At 37.0% G+C, this 18,346-nt stretch overlaps 1 pseudogene; it reads right to left on the reverse strand.

The window, feature by feature from the left end:
- Positions 1–15,774: 15,774 nt before the first annotated feature.
- On the reverse strand, positions 15,775–17,430 carry LOC125869703 (gibberellin 20 oxidase 1-like; annotated as a pseudogene).
- Positions 17,431–18,346: the final 916 nt, after the last annotated feature.

Here is an 18,346-nt window from a genome sequence, read left to right on the forward strand (position 1 = left end):
TGGTGTAGTTCATCGCCACCTCATACCAACCTTCTGTTTCGTCGTGCTCTTGTCCATTGGGTGGTATGGTACTAATTTTCGAAACTACTCGGTGATGCACCGACTGCTCCCTTTTTTCCACCGACTTGATATTTTTTTCAGGGCTCAGCACTCTGGAACAAAAGGCGAAGTAAGAACCTTCGACAACTCGCCAAGTGGACTCGGCGATCCTCAGGCCTTCATTTCTTCGTTCTTTTCAGCCCTTTTCGTTCCTTTTTTGCGACATAATGTCCATGCTCTCTTTAACTTCAAATACCAGAAACTTAAGGGTTTTCATCAGATATTGAGATAAAATAAGCATTTGAGGACACAATTTCTTTTGAAATATAGCCCTAGATGAGTCCAATTCGTGGACTCATGAAAAGAAAAATCCAATGTAACCACATCACTTGCCAAGTAGTTAGCTAAATGTGCAAACCAACGAATCAGATCATGATAAGCAGCCAATACCTGATCGTCTGGAAAAGCATCATCAATTTCAGTCCCATCTCCTAGCTTGAGCATAGCTTTTTCCTCTAATTTGGACAAGTGATCGGCAACTTGATTTTCTGTCCCCTTTCTATCTTTGTAATTCCTCAGAAAATGAATAGGTAAAATTAGAGCCGAAAGAGTTTGTTTTTGAGTTTGATGTGGGGTTGCATGTTCTAAAATGTCCTCCCGAGCTTAGTTTGAGCGGTTTAGGGGTTAAACGTCAAGGTACGACTCCCCAAGGACCAATCAAGGGGTACTTGAGGAGGACCCTAAAGCCAAACCCACAAGACCCCAAGAAACCAAAAGTCTGCCCAATTGGTGTGACCTATGGATGGGGAACTATGCCCCGTATGTCCATCCACACCCTGTGGATGGCCTCCGTAGGTCAAGGCCCCTAAAGGTGACCCTCAGACCCACACCACGGACCAGCAGGATAGGGCATCACCCATTCTACGGTCCGTAGGTCTGGAGTCATAGGTCATCTCAAGTTATTTTCGTGGAGTTATTTCATAAGAGGTATGGTAGTCTTCAACCTTGTCTATGTTCCATTCAAGGAGTCATCTAAAAAGATATTTTCAAGTCTCCAAAATCAACCAAAAAACCTAGGGTTTTCAATCTATGCGTGGGTTCAACTCCAAACGTTTTGAAAAGGCTTTGATGTTATGAGTTATGGTTTAATTGATGATTGAATGGTGAATTAAGATGATTTTTCCTATGAACCCATATTTTCCCCCAAAGCCCTAAGTTGTGAATTGTGATTGGGAATTGATTGATCATGAAAGTAAGTTGAATTATTTATATTTATAATGATTTAGCTTATTGAATTATGTCATTATTCATGCCTAATTCTAGTATCTAAAGGTGTGTTGGTGAGTTGTTATCCGTGGCCTTGAAAGGCAAAGTATGAAGGTTAAATGTATGATTATGATGTAAGGTATATGTGTGGGATCTCAATTAAAAGTATTATGATCATGTTTAGAATTCCATTGTGTTAGGATTGAAAGCTTATTCTCAATTAACACTCATGAATGATGATGATAAAATGTCAAGGGTTTCTTCTATGTATTGTATATCTTGATTTGGAAGGCTTAGTCATCCTCTTCTTGAATGAATGAAAGTATTGTTGATTATGGAACCTTGAATTGGTAAGCTTAGGCATCCTCTTCTTTTCTTATGAATGTTTTTGACTTAATGAACATTAATCGGTAGACCTAATGTTGGTAACCCTTGCTTGATGAGTCTATGACCTATTCTAATGTTGTATCTTGGATCGGTAGGCTAATGGCACCCTTCCATGCATGTTAATAATGAACCTTGGGATCGGTATGCTTATGGCACCCTTCCATAATGCGCGTTAATGAACATTGGGATCGGTAGGCTTTTGGCACCCTTACATGAATGTTAATGATGAAACTTGAATCAGTAGGCTTATGGCACCCTTTCTTGAGGATTTAATGAGATATCCTATAATGTACCTTGAATCGGTAGGATTATGACACCCTTTTATGAGTTAAATAATGTACCTTGAATCGGTAGGCTTAAGGCACCCTTTCTTGTGTTGATCAAGAACTTTGGGTCGGTAGGATAAATGCACCTTCTCATGTCTAATTATGTTAAAATAATGAACTACTCAATGGGAATGGAGGCTAAGCACTGAGTGGATATGGTAAGATTGAAACTCTCCCAATGTTAGGTCGGGTTCCAATGAACATCTTCATATCCCATAACTATGTGCCCACATAGGTATTAGCTAGTGGATCTACCTAAGCTAACATGTACCGGTCCTACCTTAGGCAAGTAAGACCACCTCTTTACGGTGTGGGGCAAGACACTGTTATATGTCAAGCAAAACCACCACTATGTCGGTTAAATGTGTTTTTCCACCATGTGAGATACGTACCTTAGTTACTTGAGAGGTTCTAGAAAGTGTGGGTAGTAGTATGGGATGCTATCCATACATTGTACGAGTAGTCTTTAAGAGGCTATGGTGTGATTTTCAAAACTCTTAATGTTAATGAATGAGTGTGCTCAAAATGGAGTAAATCAAGAAGGTTGACTTAAATTCTTTAATGTTATGATACATGTTTTACTTGGATTGTATTATGAGTTACTTCCTTGTCATGACTTATTGTATACAAATTTTCCTTGTCTATGGTGGCTTCAAATAAGTACTTAGTGTGAGTAGTAGTATGGGATGATATTCATACATGGCACAAGTATGACTTAAAAGTGCCCTAGATGATGGTCCTATTGTGTTGTATTGACTTATGAAAGGTTTATGTTCCTTATGTATGAGTATTGTTCAGAGGTGAAAAGGAAGAATGGTAAGTGCACTTTTTGTGGCCTTAATGTGGTACTTAGTGTGGATGGTGGTATGGGACGCTATCCATACATTGCACAAAGTATAGCTTGGGGTTACTTTAGGTGAAGGCTTTAATGTGATAAATGACTTGTATATTGATTATGTTGTACCTTATGCCTCTTATACTTATGTTCATGATGTTTTCTCAAAATTGGCATATAACATGATTTCCAAAGAAAATGTCTATTTTAAGCATGATTTTTGCATGACTTCCATACATAGTACATCTAATTTGCTAACCCATATCTCTTCATTTTTACCAAAGTGCAGGGTTTGGAGATTTGATGTTCTATACTTGGAAGATAGGTTTCTAAGGAGCTTGGAGTTAAAGATTTGGTGAGTCCTCCTAATTTCGAGGATGAACCCACTATTTCCCCTTTATGTCTTTTATTTCATGTTTAGAGCTTTTGTATGGGCTGCGTCCCATAGTTTTAAATCTTATGGTTCTAGATGGTTTGAGACTAGTATAGTAAGTCTTCCGCTGGTTTTTATGAAAAATGTCTTCGATAGTAAAGAAAAGTTTTAAATTTCGTATTTTATTCTCATATGTCGAATGTTATGAATGTTATGAGGCTTGTATGAGGCCTCTTCAGGGTCAAGTACGCCGTGTCACCTCTAGGGCGTAGCCTTGGGTCGCGACAATCTTTCACCTCAAAATCGAACTCTTGCAGCAACAACACCCATCTAATCAACCTCGGTTTTGCATCCTTATTAGCCATCAAATACCTCAATACAAAATGGTTAGTATGCACTATGACCTTAGTACCAAGCATGTAGGATCGAAATTTCTCGAATGCAAAAACCACAACAAGAAGTTCATGTTTAGTCATTTATAGTTCTTTTGAGACATATTTTGAGCTTTGCTGGTGTAGTAAATAGGATGAATAATATTCTCTCGCCTCTGTCTCAACACCACACCAAGTGCCACTCCACTCGATCACACATCACTTCAAACGGTTGCCCCCAATCCAGTGAAATAATGATAGGTGAGGAAATTAGCTTTTCTTTCAACTCTCCAAATGGTCTCAGACAAGAATCATCAAAATCAAAATTTCACTCCTTTTCGAACAATTTGCACAATGGGTGTGCAATTTTGGAGAAATCCTTGATAAACCTCCTATAAAAGCCTTCATGCCCAAGAAAACTTCTCAGAACTTTACCAGAGACAGGTGGTGGAAGCTTTTCTATTGCCTCAACGTTTGCTATGTCAACCTCAGAAATCCGATGACCCAAAACGATCCCCTCTTTCACCATGAAGTGACACTTTTCCCAATTGAGCACAAGATTACACTCTTCACACCATTTAAGTACCTCGGCCAAATGATCCAAACAAACGTCAAATGAGTCACCTACCACGGAGAAATCATCCATAAATATCTCAATAGTGTCCTCCACCATATTAGAAAATATCGACATCATGCAATGTTGGAAGGTCACTGGAGCATTACACAACCCAAATGACATTAGTTTGAAGGTGAAAATCCCATAAAGGCAGGTTAATGTGGTCTTTGATACGCTCAAATTACACCTCGCTAAAGAAGCATAAGTGATTGTTATCAAGTAAAGAGCCCAACTTGTAGATTGGGGTTGATCCCACGAGGAAAAAAGTTTAGACTTAACTTTAACCAACATTTATATTTGTTTAGTCAACTTACTTCTAAAAACAAGTAATTAAAGGGGGGGGGGGAATTTGTGAAACAAATTGTAAGAATTCAGTAAGTAATCAGTAAACAAAAGTCTTGGTTGATATCAAGATAAGAGAATTAACTAGGGTATATGTGTTCCCCACAAGCTCATAACGCAGTAATCGTAGTAATAGCAATCCCTTCCTAGTGTACTACATGCAAAGTGATAAGCTAGGTATCTCTAAATCCTTGGTCCGGCATCTAGAGAATTTCACCCCATACCTTTACCTCATATTAGAATCACATTGATGTTTGGCTTAGTTATTACTTCGAACCAATCAAAACTATTAGCTACTTAAATCATGAATCGTGAATCATATATGTGTGAGAAAATCTTTCACCAAACCATGATTTCTTAATATGTGAGAAAGCCTTTCACAAAAAAATTTATGCTTATTTTATAGCAACCTTTGGATCATAAAACATCTCTTCATAAATCATGCATAAACTTTCGTATATCATCTTTTATAAGTTCATATATTTTTTTTATACAAATTTATATCTTCATAATTCATATCTTAAAATCATGAATAATGCACGGTCTTATAGAAATCCATTGAAAATCATGTAGTTTAATCAAAACATGCATAGGAAGATTTAAATGGAACAATTAATATAATATCAAGTAAGACCCATGGATTTAACATGAAATCTTAAGTAATTTAGGTAAAAATTGATTTTGGAGAATTAAGAACTTTTGGGACACAATGGGTGAATGGAGAAAATGGGACTTTAAGCTTGAAACCTAGCTTTCTTCTTAAACTTAAAAGAGAATTGGAGAAGATGAATGTGAATGAGATTTGGGGTTTTGAGAGAATGCAAAAGTTGGGGTGGTTTTAGGAAGAGAAAGGTAGTTATAACACTTAGAATAAGGATCAAAATGGCATATTATAGGCATTATTTGTAAAGGAAAAGACCTAAACACCTTTCAAAATTAAATGTCGAACAATACAATGGGTTGGACCAATGGGCTATGGTCTGTAAAACTTTCTACGGCCTATACTGGGCAACCGTAGAACCTACTTCAGAATCTCAAAATTCATTCAAATTTCCACAAGATCTTTCTATGTTCCATTGTCCAGTCTACAATCCATGGACCCCATCCATAGATCACAAGTTCAATTCCAAAAATTCAATAAGTTTAGATCACTTTTACGATGCAATCCAACGGCTCGTCCTGGCTACTCGTAGGTCAAACCTTAGAAACTCAAGATTTTATATGACACCATGGATTCAAGAAGGACTAGGAACGGTCCAGTGGGCAACTCACAAGCGCAAAGATAGACCATGGAAATCCTCCTGGAACCCTAGGCGGGCCCTAAAGAGGATCACGATCCATTGGAGGTCCGTGAACAGATCACGATCCAAGAACGGAGTTGACGACCTGTGGTGAGTTTCATTCCCCGTAGAGGTGTCCATGAAGAATTTCCAGAAGCTGTCCGGGAGGGATCCCCTCCCACGACCCTTTTGACACCCTATGGTAGGCCTCAGGAGGCATGAATGTGATCGTGGAGGATGGCTAGCCTTCAGGGGCCATAGCCCAAAGACCACGGTGGCCTCAACGGGCCATTGTCCCTTAGACTTCAAGTCAAGTCTTCAATTCCACCACTGAAGTTAAGAAATTGTCATTGAGGCATGAGGGTTTTCATCCATGGAGCCCTTTCCTCCATGTAGTTCCCAACTTTTCCAATTTTTAAAGTTAGAAATCCCCAATTGACTTAGGGTTTTTCTTCTTTGTTATGGGTTCTCTTAATAATTTATTTAATTTATTTATCTATTTTTTGTGCATGAATTGAGTTAATCTCATGGTTTTATGATTATCCCCCATGAACCCATGTAATTTCCATGTTTTTCAAGTTATGAGCATATGATGTGGGTTTATAATTAAGATAGAAAAGTTTATGAAATCAATCATTCTCTCATGAAATTTATGTAAATGTTTTAAAGATTATTTAAGAGTGAAGCATCAATGATGTTGCTATTTTTGTGTTGTTGAAATGATTTCTCATATAAACATAAAATTATGATTCTGAAAGGGTTTTTGACATAATAAGGGTTTTGAGGGTTGAAAGGTCTTGTCACCTAAAATGAACAAATGTTAAGGAGTTATTCTAATGTTGAGGCAGGAGGAGATTAACGATTCTCTCTAATTGAAAGTCAAGAGGTGATTACCCATATCACATGATTTAAGGACAATAGTCGATTACCCATGTTCCCTTAAGAGCTAAGATGAATATGATTAAAAACTATTATTTGGAAGTTAAGCTTAGTAGCGAGTGGATAAGTTTCGATTAACCATGTCCAATAAAAAATGTGCCAACATAGGATTAACTAGTGGATCCATATAAGATATAAGTTTATGGTCCTTACATTGGAAAGTAGGACAAACCTTTTCGGTGTGGGAGACACCGGATTCCATGTTCATAAATCGCATGGTCTTATATGTCGGATAAGGCTACTTCCCACAAGAAAGTTAAAGATGAACCAAGGTTACTTCAAGGAAGTATCTCATACATGTTTAAGATGATGTTCACTTGCATTAATAATGTTTTACGACATATGCTTTCTAACATTCAAGATTCGTGTTTTAGCATGACCATTGCATGCTCATGAAAATGCCCCTTTCTAGCATGACTTTATATGGTTTTATGCATGGGTATCATACTAGGTACATGTTTGTACTAACACATACTCTTGCCTACATTACCCCAAATGTACGATCTGATAGTGAGGGTTCCCAGTTTAGTAGCTAGAGTCATTTGAGGAGATTTCGAGCCTTGGTTAGTCCTCATGCTTCGAGGACAAGACATTTATTATTTTCAGTCTTTCCTTACTTTCGGTTTTGTACCATGACGTATGGGCTACGCCTCGATTCATTCTTATGTACTAGATGTCTTTGATACGATATTTAGACTTCCTCTTTACTTTCATAAACATTTTAGATTTTGAAATAATTCTCTTAATATCTTTAATTATATTATCTTGTATGATGAAAGCTAAGTGGCCTGTATGGGACTTCTCGGGGTCTTATACGCCATGTTACGCCTAATGGCTACCTCGAGTCATAAAAAACTTGGTAATTAGAGCACAAGGTATAGAAATGTCCTAAGAAGTCTCATAAGCATCGTCAAGTAGAGTCTTGTTCATGAGTGTGAAGCGCACCCCATTTATGAATGAGAGACTACAAAATGTTTAGGAAACTCCACTTTTTTCATTACTCTAAAGTCGTACGATATGGTTTAACTCTATAAGGTCTTTCTCCTAATCCTTATCCGATGCTCTACAAGATATGTCTACTCAAAGATCTTATGCTAGAAGGAATATGGGAGAAAATGTGGAACGAAAAGCTCCTCAAGCTCCGGACAATCCTTTTGCCAAACAAGTGGTCTACGTTTCAAGTATTGGCTACATCCATAACGGCCAATACAATAGAGAGGTTGTGGTACCCATGAACCCAAAAGTGGGTACGATAGCATCTAGAGTGAGGGTCTTCACTTGAATGAATCCTCTAGCATTTTATGGTTCTAGGGTCGAGAAAGACCCTAATAGCTCATTGATGAGGTTTACAAGGTGTTGATGATTATGGGAGTGACGCCGGTAGAGAGACGAGGGAGTTGGCCGCTTATCAACTTAAGGGTGTTGCTCAAGTTTGGTTTAACCAATGGAAAGAAGGGAGATCGGAAGATGCGGGTCGTCTTGATTGGGAAAAGTTCAAAGTTTCTTTCTTTGATAGGTTATTTTCACTTGAGCTGAGGGAGGCAAAGGTTCTTGAATTCATCAACCTTCTTCAAGGAAGTATTAGTGTGAATGAATACGCTTTGAAGTTCACAAAATTGGATAGATATGCTCCTACTATGATTGTCGATCCTAGGGAACGAATAAGTAAGTTTGTTTTGTGTGTGTTTGAGATGTTGGTTAAGGAATGTCGTACCGCTATGCTTGTTAATTATATGGACATTTATAATCTCATGGTTCATGCTCAACAAATTGAAGAGGAGAAACTTAAGGAAAATTCTAGGGAGGCAAAGAGGGCTAAGACTGGTGATGGTAATTTCTCACATTCAAGGTCCGAGGGACATGGTTGTTCGAAGTTCTGACAAAAGTTTTCAGGTCAAGGTTCATCCAATGTTCCTTCTAATTTCAACAAAGAGAGGGTGTCTAACCCTAAGCTTCAAGGAGGAAGTGGTAGTGAGTCTTTCTTGCCTATTTGTGCTAAGTGTGGAAGGAAGCACGAGGGCAAGAGTCTAGAGGGTTCCAATGCTTGTTTTGGTTATGGTAAGATGGACCACAAGATAAGAGATTGTACTTTAGTTGCTAAGAACAATAAAGATAATCGTCGAAGGGCCAAAAACAAACAGCACATACGGATGGGCACCCATGAACCATGGGTGGACCCACACCCCATAGGTGGGAGTCGTGGGTCGAGGCAGAGCCTACCCATTTTCTCCCCCTCTCTAATGCAAAGCATGGATTACCAGTACTGCCCGTGACCCCACCCACGGTCCGTGGGTGGGGGTTTTGTGAGTCACCACTTAATTAGGTCCTTAGTTTTTATGTTACAATATAGGGAAGGGGCTTAGGATTAATTAACTAACTAAGTAAGGTCGTTTAATATTAATTAAGACACCTATAAATACTTAATAAGACCCCTAAACTAAACAAACTAACTCATTCTCACACGACCCAAATCAAAAGCTCTCTCCTCTAAAATTTCTCTCTAGAAACCACCATTGAAGAAGAAGAAGAACTACGAGACCAAGGCTCAAGAACTCAACTTTCCTCTTCAATTTTGTGAAGGATTTCAACTCAAGGTATGATAGTGTTGATTTATGGATAGCTTCCTTCCATAAAGCCTTTGAAAATTCTATTTCTCAAAGTTCAACCTCTCCAAGAACCTAGGGTTTTCAATCTATGGCATGGATTCACTTCCAAAACGATTTCAATGTGTTTATTGACTCATATTATGATCAATTTGATGAATTACTACTGTTTTCCTAAAGAATTTATCTATGAATCCATGAATATCTAGGTTTCCCTAAATAGAATCTTGAAGCATGAATATGGGTCTTCGTTAGTCAATTGTGTTTGAATTATTTATGTGATGAATTGCTTACTTGGATTGGGTTACTATACATGTTCAATGAAGTAATTCTGTAGATATTGATTCATAGTGATCTATAACCCTTGATGGGGGCAAAGTATGAAAACTAGCTATATATACGAGACTTCTGTGTATTCAATTGGATTGCTTGTAGAGTAAGGTACTTCTATTATGATCTAATTATGATATTGTTTGGATGATTATACTTATGCACAAACATAGGCATGGATTTCAAGGTATGGATTTGTTACATTCATGTTATGCCTTAGTCTCTACTCCAGTCGGTGCCCAGTTATAGCTAGACGGGTATACAGAAATTCTAGGCATAGATTTGTTACATTCATGTTATGCCTCAGACGAGTGTAGAACTAGGATTGTTCATTTTCAGTTTCCAGACGAACCAATCTTAAAATGGAAGGGTAGTAGCTTCGCGCCTATGGGTTGATTCATTTCTTACCTTAAGGCCAAAAAGAGTTATCTCTATCATCTAGTTCGGGTTAAGAATTCAAGTTCCGGAACCCCAACTTTTCAGGCAGTTCCTGTAGTCAATGAAATTCCAAAAGTCTTTCCAGAAGATCTTCCTAGAGCCCCTCCTGATAGGGAAATTGACTTTGAAATTGATCTCATTCCAAATACCCAGCCTATCTCTATTCCTCCTTACAAAATGGCTCCAGCTGAACTTAAGGAATTGAAAGAGCAGTTGGAAGGCATTTTAGATAAGGGCTTCATCAGACCTAGTATTTCGCCAAGAGGTGCACCAGTGTTATTCGTGAAGAACAAAGATGGTTCTCTCAAAATGTGCATCGACTATAGGCAGTTGAACAAGGTAACAATCAAGAATAAGTATCCCATCCCCAGGATTGATGACTTGTTTGACCAACTTCAAGGTGCTAGTCATTTCTCAAAGATAGACCTCAGATCGGATTATCATAAACTTAAAGTCAGAGATAGTGACACTTGGAAGACCGCATTCAGGACTCGATATGGACATTATGAATTTGTAGTTATGTCATTTGGACTAACCAATGCTCCTGTAATTTTCATAGATCTGATGAACAGAGTGTTCAAGCAGTACTTAGACTTTTTCGTTATCGTCTTTATTGATGATATTCTCATTTATTCTAGGAATGAGGAAGAAAATGCAAGTTATTTGAGGGTTGTTCTGTAAACTCTCAAAGATCGCTAGTTATTTGCTAAATTTAGCAAATGTGAGTTTTGGTAGCAGTTAGTTGCTTTCCTTGGGCATATTGTGTCTAATGAAAGAATTCGAGTAGATTCACAGAAGATAGAATTAGGGAAACAATGGCCTAGACCTACCTCTACTACAGATATCAGAAATTTCTTGGGTTTAGTAGGTTATTACAGAAGGTTCGTGGATGCATTTTTATCCATAGCCTCACCATTTACTAAACAGACTCAGAAAAAGGTCAAGTATCAGTGGTCGGATGATTACGAGAAAAGCTTTGAGGAATTGAGAACTAGGTTGACTACAACTCTTATTTTGACTCTACCAAAGGGTTATGTGATTTATTGCGATGCATCCAGAGTCGGCCTGGGTTGTGTGTTGATGCAGCGAGGTAAGGTTATAGCTTATGCTTCCAAACAACTTAAGGTGCATGAGAAGAACTATTCAACTCATGACCTCGAGCTTGCAGCAGTGCTGTTTGCACTAAAGATTTGGAGATATTGCTTGTATGGTGTTCACGTAGACGTGTTCACTGACCATAAGAGCCTTCAGTATGTGTTCACCCCGAAAGATATCAATTTTCGCTAGAGAAGATGGCTAGAGTTCCTCAAAGATTACGATAGGATTGTGAATTACCATCCAAGTAAGTCCAAATGTATTAGCATATGCTCTTAGCAGACTATCTATGGGTAGTGTAGCACATGATGAGGAAGAAAGAAAGGAGCTAGCAAAGGATGTTCACAGACTTGCTCGCCTTGGAGTTTGTCTTATGAGCATAGCTGATGGTGATGTAACGGTTCAGAATAGGGCAGGATCCTCTTTGGTAGTGGAAGTTAAGGAAAAACAAGACAACGATCTGATATTACTTGAACTTAAGGGTGCAGTCTACCAACACAGAGTTGAGGTTTACTCCCAAGGGGGAGATGGTGTGCTTCACTACCAGGGTCGATTATGTGTTCCTAATGTGGGTGAGTTGAGACAACATATTCTTGCAGAAGCCCAAAACTCCAAATATTATATTCATCCAGGTGCCACTAAGATGTACCGCGATCTGCGGGAAGTCTATTGGTGGAATGGTATGAAAAGAGATATAGCAGATTTTGTGGCTAAGTGCCCCAATTGCTAGCAAGTCAAGATAGAATATCAGAAACTGGGAGGTATGACTCATAAGAATGACATTTCTACTTGGAAGTAGGAAGTGATCAACATGGACTCCATCACTGAGTTACCTCGTACTCACAGATAGCATGACTCCATTTGGGTGATAATTGAAAGAGTTACTAAGTCCTCTCATGTTTTGGCAGTCAAGGCTACAAATTCAGTGGAGGACTACGCCGAACTTTATATTAATGAGATTGTGAGGTCGCATGGGGTTCCTTTGTCTATCATCTCAGATAGAGGTCCTCATTTTACCTCTTATTTCTGGAAGTTATTTTAGAAAGGTCTTGGTACTCATGTTAACCTTAGCACAACATTCCATCCACAAACGGATGGTCAGGCAAAGCATACCATTCTGACCTTAGAGGGCATATTGAGAGCTTTTGTGATCGAATTCAAGGGTAGTTGGGATGATCACCTTCCTGTAATTGAGTTCGCCTACAATAATAGCTACCATTTTAGTATTCAGATGGCCCCTTATGAGGCATTGTATGGGCGTAGATGCAGATCTCATGTTGGTTGGTTTGAAGTAGGTGAAGCATCCTTGATAGGGCCAGATTCAGTCCTCGATGCGAAGGAGAAAGTGCAACTTATTGCGGATAGACTTAAGACATCCCAAAGTCACCAGAAGTCTTATGCAGATGTAAGGAGAAGGGAACTAGACTTCCAAGTTGATAATTGGGTTTTCCTAAAAGTGTCAACTATGAAGGGGGTGATGAGATTTTTCAAGAAAGGAAAGCTTAGTCCCAGTTATGTAGGCCCTTACCGGATCTTGAAAAGGATTGGTAAAGTGGCTTATGAGTCAGTGTTGCCAGCAGATTTAGCAGCAGTGCATCAAATCTTTCACATTTCACTTTTGAAGAAGTGTGTGGGTGATCCAGCATCTATAGTGCCTATAGAGATTATGGCTATAAAATATAGCCTTTCTTATGAGGATGTACCACTTGAGATTCTTGATCGTTAGGTTAGAAGGTTGAGAAATAAAGAAGTCTCTTCAGTCAAGGTTTAGTAGAGGAGTCACTCTATAGGGGGAACTACTTGGGAAGCAGAAGCATCCATGAAAGCCACGTATCCTCACCACTTTCCATCCGATTCCACTCCAGCTTGAGGTAATAGTTCCTCCACAGTTTTCCAGTCATTCATGCGTGAAATCAGTCTTAGTATCATGTTCCTTAAGTTTGTATTGCATTTTCAGCGTATTTGCATGTTATTGGAATTCAGTTCAGTCAGAAATCAGTCTTTAGTGTTTATTGGTAAGGTTGCAACTCATTCCCTCCATTTCAGCTAATTTAGTCTTCATTAGAGGATGAATGTTCCCAAGGGGGAGATAATGTAACACCTCATAAATCACACCCAAAAAAAAATGCAGAAAAATTACCTGCACCAGTGCACCACGACAGGGTTCACAAACCGTGATAGGGTCCACAATCCGTGGTCATGACATGGAAGTCACCAGACCTAGAAATCAGACCACGGGCACCTTCATAGTCCGTGGTCTTGATGACAGGCCGTTGGGGATCTCGTGAAGCCTTAGGCAATAGCACCCCTCGCTAGTCTCTTAGACCCCACACCTAAGTGAGGACCAAGGGGACCTTCACGGTCCGTGGTCCTTCTCACGGGCGGTGGGATGGTTCATGAAGGGCTATCCAGTAAACCCTTAAACCTGGGACTCTAGACCTCAGCCCAAGTGAGGACCACGGGGACCTTCACGGCCTGTGTGGAGTTAGTGGCTTGTGGATCAACCCTTAGAACCACATGACATAGTGACAACCACGAGGGCCTTCACGATCCGTGGTCCCTTTCACGGTCTTTGAATGGGGCCGTGGTCAGCCCCGTTAGCAACTTAAGTCAAGGTCTTTTAATCTTTTCCTATTTTGTTGGACCCCTAAACTACGTCATTTTAACCCTAAACTATGTGGTTTTGATTAGTTTTAGCCTAGAAACATAACTAGAACTTACTTGAGTTAGATCTTTAATCAAAACTTAGAAAATTAGAAGCAAGAAAAGAGAAAGAGGCGAACAACCCTAGCTTCAAAAATGCAGCAAGTTTCCTTCAGTTTCAGCCTCAAAATCGAAAGATTTCTCCATGGAATTCATCACCAGGTATTTGAGACTTCACTAGTGGGTTTTGTTCGTCCATTAGGTCCCTAGAATTCAGTCAGATTCTTGATTTCCTACTTTTAACTATACCTAGGGTTTCTAAAACTTGAGCAAATTATCATGAATTAGTTATTTTAATGTTCCAAATCAGATTATAATGTTATTACTTGGTTTCTTGCTTGAACTTCAGAACCCTAGCTATGTATTTCTTTAGTTCTTGAATTACACATGCTTAAGATGGTCCTTCAAATGTGAAGGTAATTTTCGGCCATCAAAGTGATATGAAAGGTTATTGGGCACATTGTGTTGGTGCAACCCAATTTGAATGTTTTATAAATCCTAAAGAAATTAAAAGTAGTAGTACATTTAGTACTATTAAAGTGATGCTGAGTTGTGTCAAATAAATTTGATAATGTCAAAGTATGATGGAGCATGTACAAATGGTTAATTACTTGTCATTAGATTCAATGTTGCTATAGGCTTTGGGGACATTTATAGAGATTATCTATTGTCTCTAAAAATACATATTTAGCAAAATTAGCTACTAATTGTCGTTAAAGATCATTTTTGTTGTAGTGATAACTTTTTTCTTTTGATAAAGTTTTTTGTTTTTTTATAAAGAAGTAATAACTCTTTCTTTTGGATTCTTTCAATTAAATTTGTGAACTAGAAACTTGGATACAACCTGACAGACTATCTTTTTGGAAAATATGTTAAGCAACATGCCTTTTTTGTTCTTGATTGTTAGGAAAGTAAGGTCGTCTTTATTATTATTTGTTGATATTTTTGAGTTCAAGTGCTCACAAAATTATGTTGTGAGATTTTAATATGTTATGTGTCAAATTTTTGGTTCAGAATATATAGTTCTAAATAGTTCCATTCAGATGTCACCTACTGCTTGGTTGATAATTGCATTAATTCTTTGTAACTACATACTATAACCATAACAATAACTATGGTTCAATTCCAAATAAGTTGGGGCCGGTGATATGAAACCTAAGCAATATTAATGACTATTCTGACACAATGAGGAAAAACATTTATGATACTAACAATTTCAGGGTAATTTTTAACATATACATGATACAACATACTATAATAAAAAAGAGATTGATGGAGGTTCATAAGAAGGGAACAATAGGTCCTCCATTTGAATTTAGTTAATTATGTTCTTATATGGACGTGATGTTCCACTTTATTGGAAGTGTTGTTGTTTGAGACTTTTTAGTCTCTTCTTTAAGGTATGATGTTGTTCTTTCTATCTTCTTGGAATTTAGAAAATTTCATTAATTCTGACCAACTATTTCCATGGAGATCTTCTTAGAATTCTTTCTTATACTTAAAATCTTTCTATGACTCGTAATTTTTGTATAACAAAAATGAAAATTAAAAAAAAAATTAAGATTTCGTAGGAACGCTTTGCCTTAAGATAAAATTTTCTTGGCAATGTAGTGTATGTATAGAAAATATGAATATTACCAAATGATCATATGCAAGCTTAACAAAATAGTTAAATCTCGTGCGAAGCATGGGTAATTTACCTAGTTGAAATAGAAATCAACTCCTAAATACTAGGTCTCTAACTTAATAGAATTATTGCAGCAAAATATATGTCGTTCTAAATAAAAAATTCAATATAAATACAAATGATCAAGGCCTTTGTTGTTGAAACTCATATGTAATACTCATACACTTCTGCATTACTTTCTTGAAGCCACATCGAGAAAGCTTGAAGAGTGTTTGTCTCAGCTCTATAATGTTTTTGAGTAAACTCAAGGAGAGCAGGCCATGTGAAGTCAGGATATAGTCGAGGGTTGTTGTAGTCCACCAATTCAGTTGGTGGACTCACCACCTTATCTTTGTCTGGACAAAGAAAGAAAGCAATTGATTTTCTAGGAGTCGTGTTGTTAGCAACTGCTCTATGCAAGCAACTTTTGTATCTACCATTTGATAGTGCCTGCAAAAGGTAAAACACTAAATATGTTACATTCATGTTGTACATCTAGGAATTCATGATGTATATCATTGTGCTTCATGTGGAAAGATCTTATAACATTTGTCACCTAAAAAGTATTGTTTTTCTAATTGACTCTATTTATATTATTCGTATGTAATACATAATACATTAGCTTAAATATAGTTCTAGTGTGTAAATTTTCTTGCCGTAAATGTGTCGCCCAAGTTAACCACAAAACCATTGAAATTTGGACGGATGGAGTACCATTCGTTGTCCACAAAAACCTGAAGTCCGCTAACACAATCCTGATGGAGAACAGTTAATGATGTTGGATCATAGTGATGCCCTGTTCCTAAGGTGAGCTCTGGTTTCAGGCACGGGGGACAGTAGTTGAGTCTCATTTTAGATTCATTGTCTTCAAAAAAACTCTTTAATGTGGTTCTTCTGTACACCTAGGTTGATCCCTAAGAGTTCCATGATCCTAAGAGAAAGTGTATTCATGGAATTGCAATACTCTTGATAAACACTCCTGCGTAATTAAAGGGAAAAAGGTTAATTGATTTACATAATTGAAAAATAGAAAAACAGATACTCCTTTTGTTTCAATTTGTTTGTCTGATTTTTATTTGACATGAAGTTTAAGAATGTAAAGAAAGACTTTTCAATCCAGTAACCTTTGACAAAAGATATGTAAAATGTACAAGTATATCATTTAATTTAGTTGTCTTAAACATGTCTTGCAAAAATAGAAAAAAAAGTTTTTGAAACATACCAAAAGGTAAAGTACAACGAAAAATTGAAAGAGAGGAGTATTAGAATAGTCAATTGTCCTTACCCGAGATTGTTGAAACTTTCACCCAATGTCCTTTGGAAATACTCTTCAATTATGTGAGATGAGTTTTCTTTAGCAGTGTATCGTAAAGAGAGTGTTTCTTTCCAAGGCAGCTTTGAAGAAAACCTTCCAGTAAGTCTACTAGCATAGCCACAATGCTCACCAATTTTCCTTTGAGCTTTTTGCTTTTCAGAGAGAGGCATGTCAAAGAACAAGTCCATATAACGATGGGCTCTGGAGATGAGATTAGAATCAACTCCATGGTTCACTACAAGAAAGAAACCATGACTCCTACATGCTTTTCCATCAAGTCTAGATGCTTGTTGGGTCGCGGCAGGGTCACCAGAAAAGAAACCCCTTAAGTCAATAAGGGGAACGTGAAGTTCTTGTGCTACAAGACATGGCTTCTCGTCATTTGGCCATATATATTGTGTGGGAATGTTGGACTCATTCTTCATATGGGATGCATAAAAAATTAATGGTTTTTCCTCACCAAGGATAAATGGTTTTCCATTTGTGATTATACTATTAGTGGTCATTGTAAGCAGGGGTTTGATTTTTTCTTTCTTGTGCAATATGTCACAATGGTGAGAAGGAAGTAGAAGTAGTTCATTGTGAGGAGCCAAAATGAAGGATTATATAGGGCTTACGGATGCTTAAAATTTGGATAGAAGTCCATAGTTGTTTGAATCCGATTTTAAAAAGGGAAATACTTTCAAAGATATGTTTGACCATATATTTTGAATCAAAATTTAAAAAAGGAAATACTTTTAATGATATGTTTGACCAAAGATTTCAAATCTTAGTTTGAAATTTTTTCCTTGAAAAGCTTTAAAGAATAAAATATGGGTCAAAAGAGATTGCTAAGAATGGCGTAATAATTCTTTAAATTGGGGTATAATTTTCTTATTGAATGTACATAGACATATCTACACATATTACACCATAATCATAGATAGAGATATTTAAAGAATTTTTTCGATTGATTTTCCTTAGATTGATTTCCTTATTTTCCTACAAATAACTTTTATTCTTAAAATAATACTATAGTAAAACCACACTAAATAAATATAGGTGAGATTACACAATAATTATTAATTTATAGATGTATTATTTAATAGAGAAATTAATATTTATTAATTTAAAGAGTTTTTGAGATTCAATAAAATTTAATTTTATTACATCAAATATATTGTACCTTACTAATTTATGTATCATATTTATTGAAATTACAAGAAATACTAATTTATTATACATAAAGTACAATGAATTTATCAAAACATTGTATCTTATTAAATTATGTTTCTTATTTATTGAATGTATATGAAAAAAATACATTCATTATACATAAAATACAATGTATGAATGATTCATTTTAATTTTTTTGGTTATATGATTCATTGTAAAATAAATTTAAGAATTCAATGATTTATCATAAAATAAATTCATCAATCA

This window comes from Solanum stenotomum, chromosome 7 (genome assembly GCF_019186545.1).
Source record: "Solanum stenotomum isolate F172 chromosome 7, ASM1918654v1, whole genome shotgun sequence".
Taxonomy (NCBI): Eukaryota; Viridiplantae; Streptophyta; class Magnoliopsida; order Solanales; family Solanaceae; genus Solanum; species Solanum stenotomum.